Here is a 15,913-nt window from a genome sequence, read left to right on the forward strand (position 1 = left end):
AGCAGAACAAGGAATGAGAGCTGCCATTGCAGATGCTGTGGTTTATTGCAAACTTTTTTCCTGATGTGTCCACCTGGGGTCTTGGACTCTTCCACTAACGATGCACCCACCTGTGGTCTTGAAGTCTTTCACAGACGAGGTGACGCATCGAATCAGGTGTGTTTGTTTAAAGAGAGTCATCTAAAACTGGCGTTGGGAAGCACCGGCCCATGAGCTTGGCAGTTTCCAGGCCAGTAACGGAAGGCACCCCTTCCTTCCTTTCCTGGAGGGGGGGCGGAGGGCTAACCGTTGGTGAGGATGGTAGAGATGCAAATCACACCTCTGGCTGACCGCCTGGGCCTTCATACTTACCTGGCAGGGGAGACACCATGATCAAGAAGGCGGTTCACCCAGGGCGAGGCTTGTCCATTGCACTCCGGCCATGCTGACCCCTGCGAATTCCCCAAATGCGGGAATCTCGACTGCATAATTTATGGTAGTGGGGGACTGCGTTCGCGCTCTCCCCTGAAATTGTTGGTGAAACAAAGCAGAAGAGGTTTTTACAGTTTTTTATTTATTTTCCTTTCAGAATGGGGAGTTCTGTCACATGCGAGATATGTGTTGTGCGCCTGTGAAACAAAGTCACTTGCGCTCTTGAAAAATCGGACCCTGGTGGGTAGTTTAGTTCGAACATAGCGCAGACCTTACTTTGAAAGTAGATTGGACTGACTGCAGCCTAGCTGTAACTGTCTCCATGTTGTTTGGTTGTCCTTTTTTTCGATTCGTATTAATTTTGTTGTCGCTTACAGCGACACCTAGTGGCCTGTCGCCGCGCCCTTTTTCACCTGGCCTCGGACTGAGCCCCTGCACAGGTGTGCCGATTTGGGTGAAGGGATCTCACTCCTTCCTGGAGTTATAGCCATTCGAGCCACCTCGGACACGCCACCTTAGCACGTTTTGAGGTCCCCTCGCCAAGGTGAATGGAAATTTCCTCTATTTTTGGATGATTATTGACACTCAGACTCCAGAGAAGCTTTCTGTGCTGATTTGGGTGGGACTGGGCCAAATACCTGGCGCCAGGTTGCAAAAGAAGGTTTTCGACAAAATCCAAAATACCCGAAAATTCCGTCAGAGCGACGGGCCAATCTGAGACCTGCGTCTCGTTCGGCTCGAGCCAAGGATTCCGGTGACATAAGGCACGTGGCTCTGCGACCAACCGTTTGGGAGTTACGAGCGATGCCGTACTTTCCGTCGCTGCAGTTCCACCGTCAGGCCGATCGGGACAAGGCCCGGTGACGTTGCAGACAGGGGAGGGTACTACCATCCCGCAGTGTTGCAGGTGTTTTCATCTTTGTTTGATTGTCCATTTACATTACATTTTCCCTATTTTTCAGCTTACGGCGCCACCTAGTGGCCTGTCGCCGCGTCCCTTTTCACCTGGCCTCGGACTGAGCCCCTGCACAGGTGTGCCGATTTGGGTGAAGGGATCTCACTCCTTCCTGGAGTTATAGCCATTCGAGCCACCTCGGACACGCCACCTTAGCACGTTTTGAGGTCCCCTCGCCAAGGTGAATGGAAATTTCCTCTATTTTTGGATGATTATTGACACTCAGACTCCAGAGAAGCTTTCTGTGCTGATTTGGGTGGGACTGGGCCAAATACCTGGCGCCAGGTTGCAAAAGAAGGTTTTCGACAAAATCCAAAATACCCGAAAATTCCGTCAGAGCGACGGGCCAATCTGAGACCTGCGTCTCGTTCGGCTCGAGCCAAGGATTCCGGTGACATAAGGCACGTGGCTCTGCGACCAACCGTTTGGGAGTTACGAGCCATGCCGTAGTTTCCGTCAGGCCGATCGGCACGAGGCCCGGTGACGTTGTAGACAGGGGAGGGTACTACCCAGATAGCACACTTACGTCTGCAAGATGTCTGTTAAAGAACTGTTGATCTGGAAAGCATCTGCCATCTACAAACGTCTGACATACGCCTTTCAGATGTCAGTTTTATATACCTTCTAAATCATAAACATCTAAAAGACATCTAATTGACATCTATCTGACATCTAAAAGGCATTGTTGGGGAGTAACTAGTTACATGTAACAGCATTACGTAATTTAATTACAAAATGAATGTAACTGTAATTAGTTACAGTTACGAAGAAAAAATTAGTAATTAAATTAAAGTTACTTATGAAATTTTTAACGATTACAAAGGCAATTACATTTGAATATTTACACACATCCACATACAGATTTCACTGATTTCTTTCCCAAATTGCACTGACTGTTCTGAGACATACGCCCTAATAATTTCCAGAATTTTAACAGAATTTTTTGTTTTTCCCAGTGCGCCCTTCCTGTAAATTAATGGCAAAAACATGCAGTTTCATTTAATACAAATAGGCCTACTGAAGCTTGCAGTGTTGTCAGCCTCTGCCGCCTCAATATAGGAGTACATGAGCACATAAACATCATTTCTAGAACTGCTCTGTGTCACGTCATGCATTTTACCTATCATATCATATACAAAGAGACAGCAGTTTAAAAAAACACCAATGTTTCAGGAGTTTATTATACAGGAATGACACATGCTTATTAGATAACTGTATTTGAGTTGATGTATATGTTTTTATTTATTATTATTTAATTTTCACAAATTTAGAAAAGTAATCTAAAAGTACTCAAAAGTAATTAGTTACATTACTTTAATAAAGTAATTGAAAAAGTTATACTACTATAACATTTTAAACAGGGTAACTTGTAATCTGTAACCTATTACATTTCCAAAGTAACCTTCCAAACACTGCTAAAAGGAGACGTCCAATAGACGTATTGCAGATGAGCAAACAGCCTTAAAACTACATCTTGCAGATGTAAATTCATATGTCAAATAGACGTCTCCTAGATGTATGTGTGCTATCAGGGTACCATCCCCCAGCGTTTTTAGGTCTCCCAAAACTTACCAAAGCCGAGATGGGCATCGCCGTGTCCGGCTTCCTCCCTGCTGCGTCTTAGCGGCATCGCTTCTCGGCCTTTTGGCTAAGATCAAGTGTTGGGCTTTTGATCTTTGGAGAAGAAAATATGGCGGGTACATCTGCGCCCTCGGTTCCAAGAGCGGGACTGAGAAACACGTTGCGTTTCCAATTGAAGGATCCAGCGATGGATATGATGGAAAGAGAAGTTTTTGCAAGGGTTGTTCTTCTGGACAAAATGAAGTTGAAAGTGGAAGACGTGTACTGTTTACAGACTAACAGACAAGAAAAGTGTTTCGACGTGACTGTGAATACTGGAGAGCTGTGCAAAGCAGTGCTGGAGAAGTTTGAAAGGATGGACAAGGTAGGCCTTGTGGGAAGATTTAATGTGATAAGTTTGGACAGGCCGAATTTTAGAGTCATCACAGTGCACATGTATAACCCATATGTCACAGATGAGGCCTTGGTGGCTTTTCTTGCGAAATTTGCTGAAGTTCTTACACCTGCGCGATATGTGAGAGACAGTGTGGGTTTATGGACTGGGAAAAGACAATTCCAAGTTCTTTTAAGAACTGAGAAGAATGGGTTGGAGGGGTTGATGCATCCTCCTGCACAGTTTAACATCGGGGCAGACAAAGGCTATCTGTTCTACTCCAGACAGCCTCCTTTTTGTAGGAGGTGTAGACGTTATGGGCATAATGATGGCGGGTGTGAAGAGCAAAGGTGTTTGCAGTGTGCCCAGCTGGGTCACATTGCAAAAGAGTGCACTGTTCCTAAGTCTTGTCACAGCTGTGGTTCATTAGACCACTTGATGAGAGATTGCAAAGGTGGCCGAAAGCAGTACAGAGAAGGAGTGAGAGGGGAAGAAGGCATGAAGGACAGACGGTTGGGGGAGGAAAGTCAAAAGAGGATCATCGAGCAACAGGTGACGGAGAAGGGGATGATAGAGCCTGGTGAGGAGATGGGAGCTGCTGGGATGGAAAGAGGCAAAGAAACAGAGGAAGTGGAAGATGTGATGGCGGCTTTCTTGGAGGCACTTAGTGGGGAACAGTTCAAAAGCCCCATGCAGTGCGCGGACGGAGTAGAAGAGGAGATGGAAGAGGAGAGTAAAAGTGACTCAGCTAATGCAAGGGAAAGCCAACTGGTCAGGAAAACTGAAAAGAGAAAGGGGAGACCAAGTAAGAAGAGGAAGCCTGAGACTGTTCTAAAGATGAGCTTTTCAGAGGAATCATCGTCTACTGACAGTCAAGATGGGCTTGAGATGGACAATGCAAGGCCCTTATTCCAGCTGACAGAGGAAATGGTTGGTAGGGGGAATGAAGAGCGGGAAGAGGAGTCATATGGCCTCAAGTCAACACCTGTAAGGTGGGCAGATTTAGGAGTGAGTGAGAGTGAGGCCACAAGCCTGGAAGGACAAGAAATGGGAGGGACATTAAAGAACGAATAAGGCTGTCTACTGAGGAGCTGACAGTGGGGACGATAAATGTAAGGGGTATAAGAGATGCTGTGAAACGGAGAGCTGTGTTTTCTTTTTTGCATAATTGTAAGTGTAATATTTATTTTTTGCAAGAAGTTCATTTAAAAGGCTCTGAAGATGCAAGGAAATTTACCGAAGAGTGGGGTAGGGGAGGTGCATTATGGAGTGTGGGAGGGGTTTTTTCTTCAGGGGTGGGGATATTGTTTTGGGATCAGGGAATAGAGGTTGAGAATCATTTTACAGTTTCTCAAGGGAGCGTGGCTGGGGCAGATGTGAAGTGGAGAGGGGGTGAATACCGATTACTTTCAGTGTATGCTCCTCAGACAGCAGAGGAGAGGAAAGAAATTTTTGATATGTTGTTAACAGTTTGTGCCACCAATAAACAAATTATAATGGGGGGGGATTTCAATATACAGCTAGGGGATAAAGGGGATAGTAGTCTGCAGGTGTTGGAGGGGATCCTGCAAGGGCATGATTTGGTGGACGGAGGGCAGAGGGTTAATCCTAAAGCATGTATGGCAACATGGAGAAACTCCAGAGGGGTGGAGAAAAGGTTAGATTATGTATTTTTCTCAAGGAATATTGTTGTGGAGAAGGGGGGGAGGAAGGGAAAGTTGCGTTTATGCTTTGGTTAATAATGAGTTTGGTGAAGAAAGGGATATGGGAGGAAAGACAAGAGTGGATTAGAGGAAAGGGCAGGAGGTCAGCAGAAGGGATAGTACAGGGAGTGGAGGCTGAATTAAGGGGAAGGATTAAGTGGGATGTACAAAGGTGGGGGAAACATGCAGCCAAGGAAAGGTGGAAAGATTTAGTTGAACTGTATTATGATAAATGTTACTGAATGTGAAATGAGGTATAATTATGATTTAAATGTGGAAAAATGAATGTAATGTTGAAAGTATAATAAAAAAAAAAAAAAAAAAAAAAAAAAAAAAATCTGTTCTTATCAGTTTAATATCTGATACGTCCCCCATCCGGGGACTACATATTAAATGGATTTTTAGATCACGGAGCTGGAGCCGGGGCTTGCTCCGTCCACTCCATGCATCGGCCTGGTATTGCAGTGTCTCCAGGAACGGTGTGCTTTCCCTTTTTGGGGATTGCCATTTATTGTGTCGAATAGCAGAACAAGGAATGAGAGCTGCCATTGCAGATGCTGTGGTTTATTGCAAACTTTTTTCCTGATGTGTCCACCTGGGGTCTTGGACTCTTCCACTAACGATGCACCCACCTGTGGTCTTGAAGTCTTTCACAGACGAGGTGACGCATCGAATCAGGTGTGTTTGTTTAAAGAGAGTCATCTAAAACTGGCGTTGGGAAGCACCGGCCCATGAGCTTGGCAGTTTCCAGGCCAGTAACGGAAGGCACCCCTTCCTTCCTTTCCTGGAGGGGGGGCGGAGGGCTAACCGTTGGTGAGGATGGTAGAGATGCAAATCACACCTCTGGCTGACCGCCTGGGCCTTCATACTTACCTGGCAGGGGAGACACCATGATCAAGAAGGCGGTTCACCCAGGGCGAGGCTTGTCCATTGCACTCCGGCCATGCTGACCCCTGCGAATTCCCCAAATGCGGGAATCTCGACTGCATAATTTATGGTAGTGGGGGACTGCGTTCGCGCTCTCCCCTGAAATTGTTGGTGAAACAAAGCAGAAGAGGTTTTTACAGTTTTTTATTTATTTTCCTTTCAGAATGGGGAGTTCTGTCACATGCGAGATATGTGTTGTGCGCCTGTGAAACAAAGTCACTTGCGCTCTTGAAAAATCGGACCCTGGTGGGTAGTTTAGTTCGAACATAGCGCAGACCTTACTTTGAAAGTAGATTGGACTGACTGCAGCCTAGCTGTAACTGTCTCCATGTTGTTTGGTTGTCCTTTTTTTCGATTCGTATTAATTTTGTTGTCGCTTACAGCGACACCTAGTGGCCTGTCGCCGCGCCCTTTTTCACCTGGCCTCGGACTGAGCCCCTGCACAGGTGTGCCGATTTGGGTGAAGGGATCTCACTCCTTCCTGGAGTTATAGCCATTCGAGCCACCTCGGACACGCCACCTTAGCACGTTTTGAGGTCCCCTCGCCAAGGTGAATGGAAATTTCCTCTATTTTTGGATGATTATTGACACTCAGACTCCAGAGAAGCTTTCTGTGCTGATTTGGGTGGGACTGGGCCAAATACCTGGCGCCAGGTTGCAAAAGAAGGTTTTCGACAAAATCCAAAATACCCGAAAATTCCGTCAGAGCGACGGGCCAATCTGAGACCTGCGTCTCGTTCGGCTCGAGCCAAGGATTCCGGTGACATAAGGCACGTGGCTCTGCGACCAACCGTTTGGGAGTTAGGAGCGATGCCGTACTTTCCGTCGCTGCAGTTCCACCGTCAGGCCGATCGGGACAAGGCCCGGTGACGTTGCAGACAGGGGAGGGTACTACCATCCCGCAGTGTTGCAGGTGTTTTCATCTTTGTTTGATTGTCCATTTACATTACATTTTCCCTATTTTTCAGCTTACGGCGCCACCTAGTGGCCTGTCGCCGCGTCCCTTTTCACCTGGCCTCGGACTGAGCCCCTGCACAGGTGTGCCGATTTGGGTGAAGGGATCTCACTCCTTCCTGGAGTTATAGCCATTCGACCCACCTCGGACACGCCACCTTAGCACGTTTTGAGGTCCCCTCGCCAAGGTGAATGGAAATTTCCTCTATTTTTGGATGATTATTGACACTCAGACTCCAGAGAAGCTTTCTGTGCTGATTTGGGTGGGACTGGGCCAAATACCTGGCGCCAGGTTGCAAAAGAAGGTTTTCGACAAAATCCAAAATACCCGAAAATTTCGTCAGAGCGACGGGCCAATCTGAGACCTGCGTCTCGTTCGGCTCGAGCCAAGGATTCCGGTGACATAAGGCACGTGGCTCTGCGACCAACCGTTTGGGAGTTACGAGCCATGCCGTAGTTTCCGTCAGGCCGATCGGCACGAGGCCCGGTGACGTTGTAGACAGGGGAGGGTACTACCCAGATAGCACACTTACGTCTGCAAGATGTCTGTTAAAGAACTGTTGATCTGGAAAGCATCTGCCATCTACAAACGTCTGACATACGCCTTTCAGATGTCAGTTTTATATACCTTCTAAATCATAAACATCTAAAAGACATCTAATTGACATCTATCTGACATCTAAAAGGCATTGTTGGGGAGTAACTAGTTACATGTAACAGCATTACGTAATTTAATTACAAAATGAATGTAACTGTAATTAGTTACAGTTACGAAGAAAAAATTAGTAATTAAATTAAAGTTACTTATGAAATTTTTAACGATTACAAAGGCAATTACATTTGAATATTTACACACATCCACATACAGATTTCACTGATTTCTTTCCCAAATTGCACTGACTGTTCTGAGACATACGCCCTAATAATTTCCAGAATTTTAACAGAATTTTTTGTTTTTCCCAGTCCGCCCTTCCTGTAAATTAATGGCAAAAACATGCAGTTTCATTTAATACAAATAGGCCTACTGAAGCTTGCAGTGTTGTCAGCCTCTGCCGCCTCAATATAGGAGTACATGAGCACATAAACATCATTTCTAGAACTGCTCTGTGTCACGTCATGCATTTTACCTATCATATCATATACAAAGAGACAGCAGTTTAAAAAAACACCAATGTTTCAGGAGTTTATTATACAGGAATGACACATGCTTATTAGATAACTGTATTTGAGTTGATGTATATGTTTTTATTTATTATTATTTAATTTTCACAAATTTAGAAAAGTAATCTAAAAGTACTCAAAAGTAATTAGTTACATTACTTTAATAAAGTAATTGAAAAAGTTATACTACTATAACATTTTAAACAGGGTAACTTGTAATCTGTAACCTATTACATTTCCAAAGTAACCTTCCAAACACTGCTAAAAGGAGACGTCCAATAGACGTATTGCAGATGAGCAAACAGCCTTAAAACTACATCTTGCAGATGTAAATTCATATGTCAAATAGACGTCTCCTAGATGTATGTGTGCTATCAGGGTACCATCCCCCAGCGTTTTTAGGTCTCCCAAAACTTACCAAAGCCGAGATGGGCATCGCCGTGTCCGGCTTCCTCCCTGCTGCGTCTTAGCGGCATCGCTTCTCGGCCTTTTGGCTAAGATCAAGTGTAGTATCTGTTCTTATCAGTTTAATATCTGATACGTCCCCCATCCGGGGACTACATATTAAATGGATTTTTAGATCACGGAGCTGGAGCCGGGGCTTGCTCCGTCCACTCCATGCATCGGCCTGGTATTGCAGTGTCTCCAGGAACGGTGTGCTTTCCCTTTTTGGGGATTGCCATTTATTGTGTCGAATAGCAGAACAAGGAATGAGAGCTGCCATTGCAGATGCTGTGGTTTATTGCAAACTTTTTTCCTGATGTGTCCACCTGGGGTCTTGGACTCTTCCACTAACGATGCACCCACCTGTGGTCTTGAAGTCTTTCACAGACGAGGTGACGCATCGAATCAGGTGTGTTTGTTTAAAGAGAGTCATCTAAAACTGGCGTTGGGAAGCACCGGCCCATGAGCTTGGCAGTTTCCAGGCCAGTAACGGAAGGCACCCCTTCCTTCCTTTCCTGGAGGGGGGGCGGAGGGCTAACCGTTGGTGAGGATGGTAGAGATGCAAATCACACCTCTGGCTGACCGCCTGGGCCTTCATACTTACCTGGCAGGGGAGACACCATGATCAAGAAGGCGGTTCACCCAGGGCGAGGCTTGTCCATTGCACTCCGGCCATGCTGACCCCTGCGAATTCCCCAAATGCGGGAATCTCGACTGCATAATTTATGGTAGTGGGGGACTGCGTTCGCGCTCTCCCCTGAAATTGTTGGTGAAACAAAGCAGAAGAGGTTTTTACAGTTTTTTATTTATTTTCCTTTCAGAATGGGGAGTTCTGTCACATGCGAGATATGTGTTGTGCGCCTGTGAAACAAAGTCACTTGCGCTCTTGAAAAATCGGACCCTGGTGGGTAGTTTAGTTCGAACATAGCGCAGACCTTACTTTGAAAGTAGATTGGACTGACTGCAGCCTAGCTGTAACTGTCTCCATGTTGTTTGGTTGTCCTTTTTTTCGATTCGTATTAATTTTGTTGTCGCTTACAGCGACACCTAGTGGCCTGTCGCCGCGCCCTTTTTCACCTGGCCTCGGACTGAGCCCCTGCACAGGTGTGCCGATTTGGGTGAAGGGATCTCACTCCTTCCTGGAGTTATAGCCATTCGAGCCACCTCGGACACGCCACCTTAGCACGTTTTGAGGTCCCCTCGCCAAGGTGAATGGAAATTTCCTCTATTTTTGGATGATTATTGACACTCAGACTCCAGAGAAGCTTTCTGTGCTGATTTGGGTGGGACTGGGCCAAATACCTGGCGCCAGGTTGCAAAAGAAGGTTTTCGACAAAATCCAAAATACCCGAAAATTCCGTCAGAGCGACGGGCCAATCTGAGACCTGCGTCTCGTTCGGCTCGAGCCAAGGATTCCGGTGACATAAGGCACGTGGCTCTGCGACCAACCGTTTGGGAGTTACGAGCGATGCCGTACTTTCCGTCGCTGCAGTTCCACCGTCAGGCCGATCGGGACAAGGCCCGGTGACGTTGCAGACAGGGGAGGGTACTACCATCCCGCAGTGTTGCAGGTGTTTTCATCTTTGTTTGATTGTCCATTTACATTACATTTTCCCTATTTTTCAGCTTACGGCGCCACCTAGTGGCCTGTCGCCGCGTCCCTTTTCACCTGGCCTCGGACTGAGCCCCTGCACAGGTGTGCCGATTTGGGTGAAGGGATCTCACTCCTTCCTGGAGTTATAGCCATTCGAGCCACCTCGGACACGCCACCTTAGCACGTTTTGAGGTCCCCTCGCCAAGGTGAATGGAAATTTCCTCTATTTTTGGATGATTATTGACACTCAGACTCCAGAGAAGCTTTCTGTGCTGATTTGGGTGGGACTGGGCCAAATACCTGGCGCCAGGTTGCAAAAGAAGGTTTTCGACAAAATCCAAAATACCCGAAAATTTCGTCAGAGCGACGGGCCAATCTGAGACCTGCGTCTCGTTCGGCTCGAGCCAAGGATTCCGGTGACATAAGGCACGTGGCTCTGCGACCAACCGTTTGGGAGTTACGAGCCATGCCGTAGTTTCCGTCAGGCCGATCGGCACGAGGCCCGGTGACGTTGTAGACAGGGGAGGGTACTACCCAGATAGCACACTTACGTCTGCAAGATGTCTGTTAAAGAACTGTTGATCTGGAAAGCATCTGCCATCTACAAACGTCTGACATACGCCTTTCAGATGTCAGTTTTATATACCTTCTAAATCATAAACATCTAAAAGACATCTAATTGACATCTATCTGACATCTAAAAGGCATTGTTGGGGAGTAACTAGTTACATGTAACAGCATTACGTAATTTAATTACAAAATGAATGTAACTGTAATTAGTTACAGTTACGAAGAAAAAATTAGTAATTAAATTAAAGTTACTTATGAAATTTTTAACGATTACAAAGGCAATTACATTTGAATATTTACACACATCCACATACAGATTTCACTGATTTCTTTCCCAAATTGCACTGACTGTTCTGAGACATACGCCCTAATAATTTCCAGAATTTTAACAGAATTTTTTGTTTTTCCCAGTCCGCCCTTCCTGTAAATTAATGGCAAAAACATGCAGTTTCATTTAATACAAATAGGCCTACTGAAGCTTGCAGTGTTGTCAGCCTCTGCCGCCTCAATATAGGAGTACATGAGCACATAAACATCATTTCTAGAACTGCTCTGTGTCACGTCATGCATTTTACCTATCATATCATATACAAAGAGACAGCAGTTTAAAAAAACACCAATGTTTCAGGAGTTTATTATACAGGAATGACACATGCTTATTAGATAACTGTATTTGAGTTGATGTATATGTTTTTATTTATTATTATTTAATTTTCACAAATTTAGAAAAGTAATCTAAAAGTACTCAAAAGTAATTAGTTACATTACTTTAATAAAGTAATTGAAAAAGTTATACTACTATAACATTTTAAACAGGGTAACTTGTAATCTGTAACCTATTACATTTCCAAAGTAACCTTCCAAACACTGCTAAAAGGAGACGTCCAATAGACGTATTGCAGATGAGCAAACAGCCTTAAAACTACATCTTGCAGATGTAAATTCATATGTCAAATAGACGTCTCCTAGATGTATGTGTGCTATCAGGGTACCATCCCCCAGCGTTTTTAGGTCTCCCAAAACTTACCAAAGCCGAGATGGGCATCGCCGTGTCCGGCTTCCTCCCTGCTGCGTCTTAGCGGCATCGCTTCTCGGCCTTTTGGCTAAGATCAAGTGTCTGGCTTAAAGGAAGAGACTGCGATCGCCTCTTGGAGGTTTTTAGGTTGTGCTCTACCATAGCACGTCCTACACCTTCCGAGAGGTATATTGTATTGCATCTGGCATACTTTTTTTACTATTTATTGTCTTTCATATTGTGTTGTGCTTGTTTTTTAGGAGGAGTTTTTTTTTATTGAGAAACTGGTCTTAAGGTAAGTTATTTCCTGTTTTACGTTGTTTTTATTGCTGTGGTAATTTTTTAGTTTGTTTGATTCCTTTTAGCTGTCGGTGCCTCCAACATGTCGGCTGCTCGTGCCGGCATGCGGAGGCACCACAGCACTAGGTTCCTTTTTTTAGAAAAAGATGGAAAGTTAATGGAAATGTCAAGGTTGGATTTTTCGAGGAAACTTGTGCAAAAACTTCTAGGTTTTAATCCTGCTGATTTAAATTGCATTCTAACCCTGCCTTTTAACAAAGGCTTCGATGTGAGTTTTAAAAATGCAGCACTGTTAAATGAGTTCTGGCAGCGCTTTGACACACACAAGACCCAGTTTTCCATGTTTAAAGTTGAGAAACTAACTGATAACACACAAAAAATGGTTATCGTTAGAATGTTCAATGAGACTGTGAATGGAGAAGACATTTGCACATGGCTGGGTAGATTTTGCACTGTAAGGGGCCAGGCTATGAAGGTTTATGATGAAGACGGTATTTGGAATTGTTCCTGGAGGGTCCCCATTAAGCAATGGGAAGACCCACAGGGCTTCCAAGGTCTGAGGCATTTACCACAAATGATAGTTCTGGGAGAAAACAGGGGCTACATCCACTACCAGGGAATGCCCAAACTCTGCCGGCGATGTGGGGAGTTTGGGCATCTTGTTGAAGCATGCCAGAAACTATTTTGTAACAAGTGTAGAGAAATTGGACATTCCTTTGAAGAATGTCCAAATGGCAGAAAGTGTAATCTTTGTGGAGACTTGTCTCATCTCTACAGAGATTGCCCCAAATCGTTTGCCAACAAAGTAAAATCAGACAAAATGGCGGTTGAGGAGCGAGTACAACAGGCCAATGAGGAGGTGGAGCTAAATTCAAATCTCCCGCCAAACCCTGGGGTTGGTGGAGAGAAAATTGATAACAGAGGTAAGGAGAGAGGGGGGGCGGAGCAAACTTCAAATTTCCCGCCAAACCACACTATTGGAGCAGACGGAAATGAGGAGATGGAACTCCACCAATCCCTAATAGAGAAAGAAAAGGAGTCAAATGAACAGAGCAAGGAGGAGGATAGTGAACAAGAACAGGAAAAGGTAGTGGAGGAGAAACAAGAGATAGAGGTAAGTAATGATCTTCCAGGAGTTATATTGAGAGGGAAAAAAAGGATTGCCCGATCTCCCATTGAGGAGAAGAATGAGAAAAGAGATAGAGTGGGATTGCGATCAGATTCCTTCTCATCAGGGGATCTGAACCGGCTTTTCCCACTCGGTTCCCCAAACGAAATATCTTTCTTGTCAATAGAACTCCAAACATCAACCCCTAGGGCTAGCTCAAGGGGGAAACAGCTTCAATCTCCGGATTCCCCAAATAGGGGAAAAGAAGAAGAGCTGGTTTCACAAGATACAGATATCCTTTTTAATTGAAATTTTAGTTATTTATGTCTTCTAAAATGTTGTATTTTTCATTTTTAACTGTTTTTATCATGACACTCACACTCTCCACCTTAAATGTAAGAAGTGTGAGGTCACAGTTGAGAGCTCAAATGGTTTTATCCTTTTTACAAACCCAAAATAGCGATATCCTGCTTTTACAAGAATGTGCTTTACCTTTTATGTCCAATTATAGGAGATGGGAAGAACAATGGCCCCATGTATCTGTGTGGAGTGGATCAAATTTTAACAGAGCCGATGGAGTAGCCATTTTAATAAAAAATCCTCAGCTCTTGGTGAAGGGTAGCACAGTGGTGAGAGATGGGAGAGCTCTTTTAATAAATCTGTCCTTCTTAGGACATGATTTTAATATTTTAAATATGTATGCTTTTACAGATAAAAATGAAAGGAACGACCTTTTAGAAGACGTGCAGTCCCACCTTTTAGGAAAGACCCCATTTATTTTAGCAGGGGATTTTAATTGCATTTTAAGTAAAAATGATAGAAAAGGGGAGAGAGAGGATTTTAAAATGGATAAAACGTCAATTTTACTACAGAACATTATAAAGGATTTTAAATTGACCGACTGTTTTAGAACCATGCATCCTGGGGAAAAAGGATTCACCTGGTTTAGTGGTGATGGCACTAAAGCCTCCCGTATAGACTATATCTTTACGCGAGACCTTACACCAGTGGATGCTAAACTAATGCCCGTTTTCTTTTCAGACCACGCTATGCTTTCTTGCACCCTTTCTTTTCCCACAGGTGTGACGACAGGTGGAGGGATATGGAAACTGAACTGCTCCCTGCTGGAAGACCCAGAGATCACAACATACTACAGGGAGCAGTACAGCCAATGGCAGACTTTACAAGACTTTTATGATTCACGAGCACAGTGGTGGGAGATGGTAAAGGCAAAGACCAAGACTTTTTTTAGATGGGCAGGGAAAAAGAAAAAATTAAAAGAAAAAAGACGAATGGTGGGACTGCAAAAGAGGCTACAACGTTACTTTTATCTTCTTAGCCAGGGTTTTGATTTTAACGAAGAAATTAAGGAAGTTAAGAAAGACATGTCAGAATTAGCGGAGGTTAAAAGTAGAGGTGTTCTCTTCAGGAGTAAAGAAAGGGAAATAGAGGAAGGCGAGAAATGCAGCAGATACTTTTTTAAGAAAGTTATTGATGGAGGTAGAGCAATATTTAAATTAAGAAATAAAGAAGGAGAAACAATGACAGACACAAAGGATATTTTATCAGTAATAGAAAGCTTTTATGAAGAACTCTATGAAGAAAAGGCAAGTGACAACAGCATTTTGAGCGAAATTTTAACAAGCATAGAGAAAACAATAAATGGAAATACCAGTCTGACAAAGGATTTTAACATTTCTGAGATAGACAAAAGTATTCAAAAATTCAAAAAAGGGAAAACTCCTGGAGTTGATGGACTCCCTCTTGAATTTTATTTGACCTTTTGGGACATTTTAAGACAAGACTTACTGGCTGTTTTTAATGACTTTGACAAGATCGACCAGCTCCCTGACAGTTTTAGGATAGGAATAATGACCCTACTACACAAAAAAGATGACAAGACAGATTTAAAAAACTGGCGTCCTATAACCCTTTTAAACTTTGATTGTAAACTTTTTAGTAAACTTTTAACAACACGAATGTCAACAGTTTTAGCAGATCTGATCCACCCGGATCAAGCCTGCGCCGTCCCTGGGAGAAAGATCACAGACAGCCTCGTACTGATAAGAGACGCCATCTGTTATGCGAGAGACAGAAATATTCGGCTGATAGTTTTAAATTTAGACTTTGAAAAAGCATTCGACCGAGTCTCGCACCACTACTTGTTTCAAGTTTTGGAAAAAATGGGGTTTCCCAGGAGGTTCTTAGCTTGGGTGGGATTGCTGTATAAAGACATAACCAGCAAAATCCTAGTTAACGGGAATCTCTCAAAAGCGATAAATATATGCAGCGGCGTCCGTCAGGGCTGTCCGTTATCTCCTCTCCTGTATGTGGCTTGCATCGAACCCCTAGCGCAGGTATTGAGAAGGGATACATGGATCAGTGGACTGACTATACCCGGGACTGGAGGACTGACTGCAAAGACTGTTTTATATATGGATGATGTCAACCTTTTATGTACTGACGTTTTATCAACACAGAGGACTATGGACCTGACAGACTGGTTTGGGAAAGCATCGGGAGCCAGACTGAACCGAGATAAAACAAAAGCACAGTTTTACGGTCCCTGGAAACCTAGTGAGCTCGCTGGACTGGACACTACTTTTAAAAGGACAGAGTTAAAAATACTGGGTATTAAGTTTGACAGAGACGGGGGAGGGAGTGGAAATTGGCATGACGTGATGGTTAAAGTGCGGAAAAAACTAGGTTTCTGGGGACTGAGACGTTTGACATTTGAAGGAAAGGTTTTAATCATAAAAGCTGTGATTTTACCCCTGTTTTTATTGCTGTGTTCTGTTTTCTTTCCCCCCAGACTCT

The 15,913-nt window shown here is 44.2% G+C and overlaps 5 non-coding genes across 5 annotated transcripts; all 5 read left to right on the forward strand.

Moving 5' to 3' along the window:
• The first annotated feature begins 343 nt into the window (after nucleotides 1–343).
• On the forward strand, nucleotides 344–507 carry LOC127945326 (U1 spliceosomal RNA). The gene has a single exon (XR_008150663.1). It is a non-coding gene; the product is annotated as a U1 spliceosomal RNA (small nuclear RNA).
• Nucleotides 508–5,319: 4,812 nt separating this feature from the next.
• LOC127945648 (U2 spliceosomal RNA) lies at nucleotides 5,320–5,513 on the forward strand. The gene has a single exon (XR_008150927.1). It is a non-coding gene; the product is annotated as a U2 spliceosomal RNA (small nuclear RNA).
• Nucleotides 5,514–5,888: 375 nt separating this feature from the next.
• On the forward strand, nucleotides 5,889–6,052 carry LOC127945327 (U1 spliceosomal RNA). Its single transcript, XR_008150664.1, has one exon. It is a non-coding gene; the product is annotated as a U1 spliceosomal RNA (small nuclear RNA).
• A 2,487-nt stretch (nucleotides 6,053–8,539) lies between these two features.
• Nucleotides 8,540–8,730, forward strand: LOC127945553 (U2 spliceosomal RNA). The gene has a single exon (XR_008150882.1). It is a non-coding gene; the product is annotated as a U2 spliceosomal RNA (small nuclear RNA).
• Nucleotides 8,731–9,105: 375 nt separating this feature from the next.
• On the forward strand, nucleotides 9,106–9,269 carry LOC127945328 (U1 spliceosomal RNA). The gene has a single exon (XR_008150665.1). It is a non-coding gene; the product is annotated as a U1 spliceosomal RNA (small nuclear RNA).
• Nucleotides 9,270–15,913: the final 6,644 nt, after the last annotated feature.

This window comes from Carassius gibelio, chromosome A23 (genome assembly GCF_023724105.1).
Source record: "Carassius gibelio isolate Cgi1373 ecotype wild population from Czech Republic chromosome A23, carGib1.2-hapl.c, whole genome shotgun sequence".
NCBI classification, from domain to species: domain Eukaryota; kingdom Metazoa; phylum Chordata; class Actinopteri; order Cypriniformes; family Cyprinidae; genus Carassius; species Carassius gibelio.